The sequence below is a fragment of the Gossypium hirsutum genome, chromosome D03 (assembly GCF_007990345.1).
Source record: "Gossypium hirsutum isolate 1008001.06 chromosome D03, Gossypium_hirsutum_v2.1, whole genome shotgun sequence".
In the NCBI taxonomy this organism is placed as follows: domain Eukaryota; kingdom Viridiplantae; phylum Streptophyta; class Magnoliopsida; order Malvales; family Malvaceae; genus Gossypium; species Gossypium hirsutum.
Window position 1 is genome coordinate 7,395,238 of NC_053439.1, and position 6,297 is coordinate 7,401,534.

A 6,297-nucleotide genomic window follows, 5' to 3' on the forward strand; every position below is an offset into this window, starting at 1 on the left:
ACTTAAAGCGAAGATATCTAACCTCTTTCTTACGTCTATCGTAGGTACCAAATCAACATTCCCAAACGTAAAGCAACTGTAAGCAGGATTCCAAAACTGGGCTAGGGCTCGAAACAAATGTTTGTCTAACTTCACATCAAGCAAATAAGGCAAGTCCCCATAATTGTTGTAAAATAACTGCCTAACCTCATTATTCCACTGATCCCAAATTTCTTTCAACTCCTGCAAATTGTTTTGAGCTACACTGATGTGAGTAAAATCCCATAGTTCCGATACGTACCCCTCGGCCAGGCTATCACCCTTTTCTTGCTGCGTTGTTTCAGACCAAGTTCGGACAGCCGCATTGTCCTCCACTTTATCAATAAACCATTTTTCAATGCTAAGCTTTCTATCTAGCAACCAAATCTGAACTGACGCCTTTTATGATGAAATGAAATGACATGTCATGCAAACAAAATAAAACACAAGAGTCAGTATCCAATACAAGCATATAATCAAGGAAGAGTAAAACGTCTATTAGGACATCTACTAGAGTTTAGTGTAGCTCTACCTAAGGCAAGCTTCTAAGGCTCATTATATGTAGTTTATCTCTAAAGTAAAGGTACCCGAACCAGCAGATTCCTTGATCCTCACCCATTATAGGCTCATATAAATCAAGTTCGGTTCAAGGGGACACATTTTCCCTATGACTATACGGAGATGAAAATCTCACGAAGGCATAGATACCGATGTATCCCGAAAGCGATCCACTATCCTATACGGAGGTGAAAACCTCACGAAGGCATAGCTTCTCACTCCTACTTAACAGGGTAAAATTGTTCAACTCATGAAATGTAGAATGCAAACAATGTTTAAACACGAGGATAATAAATGCAAAAGGATGTCATGAGTTTTTTTTTTAAAAAAAATATTTTTCGACCCTAAGACAAAAATTAATCAACTTTGTGGCTCGACTCTCTTATTTTTAAAAAAAATCCCCAGTGGAGTCGCCAAGCTGTCAAAACCATTTTTTTGAAAAAAACAAAAATTTTAGGTTGTCGACTTTAAAAAACAAAATAAATGGGAGTCGCCACCAATCTTTTATTGAGGCGTGATTGGATCACCTAAAATGATTTTGATCTACGAGTTTTAGAAAAAAACAAGTTCGGGAGTCAGTTATGTACGAGGAAGGATTAACACCCTCGTAACGCCCAAAATTTGGTACCAAGTTGATTAATTAGTGTCTTAAGGTCAAAAATTTTAAAAATATAATCTTTAAAAAAACTTAAAACGTTGCGTATTAAGACCCTTCTCAATTTAGAGAAGCAAAAATGCCACACTCAATGCGTTAGGGCAAAACATTCTAATTTCCTCCAAAATGAATTGGGCCAAAATACTAGTGCAATAAAACTTTAAAAGAACATCCACTTATCCAAGATTTAAGAAATCACACCCAATACGTTAGGGCACGATTCCTCTAAAATCCCAAACTTGGAATATTTCCTTTACTTTAAAAGAACATCCACTTATCCAAGATTTAAGAAATCACACCCAATACGTTAGGGCACGATTCCTCTAAAATCCCAAACTCGGAATATTTCCTTTATTATTTTAAAAAAAAATCTTCATTTCGAGAAATCAATGCGTCACATCCAATACGTTAGGACACAACGTGTTGAATTCCCAATTATGAGTTCTTATTTTAGTTGGTTTAAAGAGCAATCATCGATCATTAGATTTTCAAAAAAAAATCGGAACCCAATACGTTATGGCTCAATTTCCTTGAGAAATCCTAGATACGAGTATTATCTCTATTTTGAAAAGTTTGATTTTAAAAAAAAATTGAGTGAAAAATGTAATGTTATGCCACTTTAAATATATAATGCAATAATAAATATTACGATAGCATAAAAATAATGTAAATATATAAACAAATAAATATAATAATGGCATGCAAAATATTAAATAAATGGGCAAGATAATAAAAATATATAAACCTAAATCAATAGATAAATGATCGAAATAAATAAAAAAATGTATACATGTACACATAAAAATATATAGGTTTAAAATAATTAAATAATATCTACATTATCGAAGTTAATTAATGAAATAAATATGTATACACATAAACATGAGAAAAATATTCATTACAAAAAAAATAAATGTATACATAAAAAATATACATATATATTGTAATCACTGAATTTTGCCCGGGTAGGATTTTGGGCTGGGCTGATCTCATATGGGCCTAACGATTGGACCCGTTGGGATTTAATTTTGGACTTGTTTTTGCCCATTTTTAATTTTTGTTTTAAATATTAATAAAATAGTAATAATAAAATTTGAAAAAAATGCAAAAAATATAAATTATGTTTTAACCCCTGTACTTTGTAAAATTTACATTTTGACCCCAAGCTTTTCTAAAATTACATTTCAAACCCTAAACTTTCTCAAAATTACACTTCAACCCCTAAACTTTCAAAAAATTACATCTTGGCCCTATATTTTCCCAAAATTACATTTTTACCCTAAATATTTTGTGTCTTCTACATTTTGGTCCTTCTGGACTTGTCAAATCACCCAATCGGCATCCAAGCATGCTCTTGCCACTTCCAGCTACTTCGGCAGCTCCCTAGGCCATGATTTCCTTCCCCTGTCACCTAAAAACAAAGATGAAGAAGACAATTTTGGGGGATTAAAAAGAAAAATTGAAGAGAAAGGGGAGGGGGATTTTTCGGCAGCCAAGAAAGAAAAAAACAGAAAACAGAGAGCAAAAAAAAAACCTCCTTTCTCCCCCACCGCCACCAAGACCACCGCGCCACCACCAGTGTTGCTCCACCGCCGGAACCTACAACAAATCAAACACAACAAGCAACAAGCAACCAAAAAGGAAGAAAGAGACAGTAAAAAAAATAGCAGCAAAAAAAATAGTAAGAAATTTTTGGCCTTCTTCGTGAGCCACCGAGGGCGGAGAATAGCCAAGGACGAGTGTTGCGGCGGCGCTTTCAACCTTGGGGTTGCCGAGAAAAGAAATAGAAGAGAAAGAAAAGAGAGGAAAGGGAAGGAGAGAAAGGGGAAAGAGAAGAGAAAAGGAAAAGAAGAAAAGGAGGAAGGAAGAAAATAATAGAAGGAACGAGAGGGAAACGTCGGTCGTTACACCGCCGAACGGAGCAAGGAGTCACCAATGGCGGCGGCTAGGGCTTGAAAGGAAGGAAAAGAAAGTTAAGAGAAGAAGAAGAAAGGAAAAAGAAAAAGAGAGAAAAAGAAATAAAAAAATAAAAACAGCAGGCCACTTTTTTGGTAGGCCACCAGCAGCTCACCACCAGCAGGCCCACTCCTCTAGCAGCCCAACATCAGCAGTCCAGGCCCGCACCCAGCAGCACACCAGCAGGCCCAGATTCGGCAGCAGCCCAGGCCAAAAGCAACAGGCAGCAGCCAGCTGGCAGAACCGACCCGCCTGACCCGACCCGGATCCGATCCAGCGCAGGCCCAAAGCCCCAGCAGCTCCAGCAGGCCCGATTGCAGCAGTGAAGCAGGCCAGCCCACTGAGGCCCAAGCCGAAAAAAAAGAAAATAGGGAAAAAGGAAAGGGCTTTTTTGGTAATTTCTTAATCTTTTAATTTAATCCATTAAATTAATATTTTAAAAATAGTTTTTTTTAGAAATAATATTACATGTATTTTATTTGCATATTTTAAAATATATATAAATAAAATCGTTTTATCGTAAGGCAACGAACCGATTTAACATCGAGCCGTCGATTTCATCGCTATGTTGGGTGAATATCGATGGCTCGTGTTAAATACGGGACGCCCTTCTAAAAATTGAAAATATTAAAAAATTCTTGTGTTTTTAATAAAAATTCTCGTGTTTTATTAGAATCCCGATTTAATATTAAATTGAATCGGTTTGACACTAATTCAACGATTTCATCGCCATGTAGGGGTGAATATCATCGATTCGTGTTAAATACGGTACCCTTTTTTTCAAAAAAAAGGAACTTCGTGTTTAAAAAATTTCCGTGTTTTCAAAAAAAATTTCTGTGTTTCAAAAAAAAATCCTGTGTTTTCAAAAATTTTAGTGTCTTAGAAATTTTCGTGTTTTAAAAAAAATTTCCTCGTATTTCAAAAATTTTCGACTTTTCGCGTTTTCAAAATTTTTCGTGTTTTAAAAAATTCTCGTGTTTCACAAATTTTCGTATCATCAAAAAAAAATTCGGTTTCAAGAATTTTAGTGCTTCAAAATTCTCGTGTTTTAAAAAAATTCTCATATTTCAATCGAGTCACGATTTAATATTAAATTGAACTCGTATTTTTAAAAATTAAGACCGCACGCGTTTAACGAGATACCAATTCTGGGCGTCGCGAGGGTGCTAATACCTTCCTCGCGCATAACCGACTCCCGAACCCTAATTTTCTTTGGATTTTAATGTAGACCTAAAATTACCTCTTTTTTTAGAAAAGTTTAAAAATAAATTTTTCTACTAGAAAGAGAATTTTAAAGGTGTCCGATCACACCTAGAAAAAAGATCGGTGGCGACTCCCTTTTTAAATAAATTGAAACTCTGCTTTCAAATTTTCAATAATCACTTTAATTAGCGCTCGTGCCCAAAATTTTTTAGGTCGCTACATATATATATAGGTTTTTTAAAAAAAGGTAATATAAGGAAAAAATATTATTAATTGATAATAAAAATAATGATGGAAAAAAAGAGTAAATTGAATTGCAGTTTAAAAAAAAGGGTAAAATCCGCAAATAGTAAAAATTAAAGGACTAAATTGAACGCGCGAATTACATAGAGGGGCTAGAAGGGAAATTTTCCCTTCTCCTCTAAAACGGCGCCGTTCCAGTAGGATTAAATTGAAATGGAAAATAAATTAAAGAACAAATTTAAAAAACACAAAAAAACCTAATTGAAAATTCATTAAAAGGCGGAGGGGTCAAAATTGCAATTTGCCCCTCCGCATGAGAAACACGCGGATCTTTCCCTCAAAACGGCGCCGTTTTCAATTGGCTATTTAAGCCAAAATTAAAACAAAAATTACATTTCAAAACATTTAAAAAAAAACCAAATCTCTCAAAAAAACTCTCTCAGCCCCTTAGTCCTCCGACCATCGGTCGGTCATCGGACGGTCACCGACCACCGCGCTGGCCGCCGATTTCCGGCGACGACGCCGCCGTTTGCGGTGGCCGAAAAAGGGAAAGTTCCCTTTTTAATATTTCCGATCCCTCTAGGCCCAAATCTGGGCTAAAAATCCCCAAAATCAACAAAAAAAAACATAGAAAAACCTTAGAAACTTTTTGGTTTCTAGTCGTCTGTCATCGGAGACGATCTTCGGAATACCCTACGGCGTTTCAGAAGCAAAAAAAAAGGTAGTTTTCCTCTCTTTTATTATTTTTGTTTATACGTATGTAAAATAAAAAGATAAAAAAATAAATATAACAACAAAAAAACAAGTATCAACCTTTTTTGATCGATTTATTCTGTATTGCGAAAGTACAAGCCTTTTTCTATTTTCGAAATCGGGATCCTCATTACAGTGTGTTTATGGCTTTTTTATAGCCGAAATAGTAAATCAAAGAAAGAAAAAAATCAGGTCATATCTTTGATTCGCAAATACATGATTTTTCTTTCCATATGTTGTTGGTTTCCTTGCAGGTGAAGATCACGAAGATTCGGGGACGAAGCTTGGCTTGCGGCGCTACCCTAGGGTTCCATCTGCTCCCCGAGCTTTGGGCTAGGGTCCGATTTGGGCCGCTGTTTTGTTTGGATTTGGGCCATATAGGCCAATCTTTGTTTTTATTAGTTGGGCCATGAGGGCCTGTCTGTAATGCGGGTCTTTTAGACCCGGGCCAAAATAGGGTGTTATAAATGTAATTCATAATTTTTTTTATTAATCAATTTGTTTGAAAAAATATAAGTTTACAGACGAATATACTGCACTCAGGGCACCAGCTCTAACAGATTTTGATGGGCATCCACTTAATAATAAAATATTCACAAAAAATATTTTTTTAAATATAAATTAAGTGGAAATGGGAGTAAAAATAAAAGTGTGGATAAATATAAAAAACAATTTCATTTAAATGAAAATTTAAATTATTAATACTATAAATTATATCACACGTGTATGCATGTCAAGATCATATATTTAGAATATAGAGGTGTGTTTGAAAATAACATAAAATAAATAATGAAACGTATGGTTTGAAACTAATTAATAATAAATTAAAAATGAACGGTATTAAAATAGAAAAATTAGATTAAATTGTGAGTAAAATGAAATTTAAACACTTAAATACATTAGATCAAGAA

The 6,297-nt window shown here is 34.7% G+C and overlaps 1 long non-coding RNA gene across 1 annotated transcript; it reads right to left on the reverse strand.

Moving 5' to 3' along the window:
* Positions 1-2,349: 2,349 nt before the first annotated feature.
* Positions 2,350-4,050, reverse strand: LOC121215331 (uncharacterized). The gene is made up of 2 exons (XR_005911133.1): positions 2,766-4,050; positions 2,350-2,642 (listed from the first exon to the last, which is right to left on the reverse strand). It is a non-coding gene; the product is annotated as an uncharacterized lncRNA (long non-coding RNA).
* Between the last annotated feature and the right edge of the window lie 2,247 nt (positions 4,051-6,297).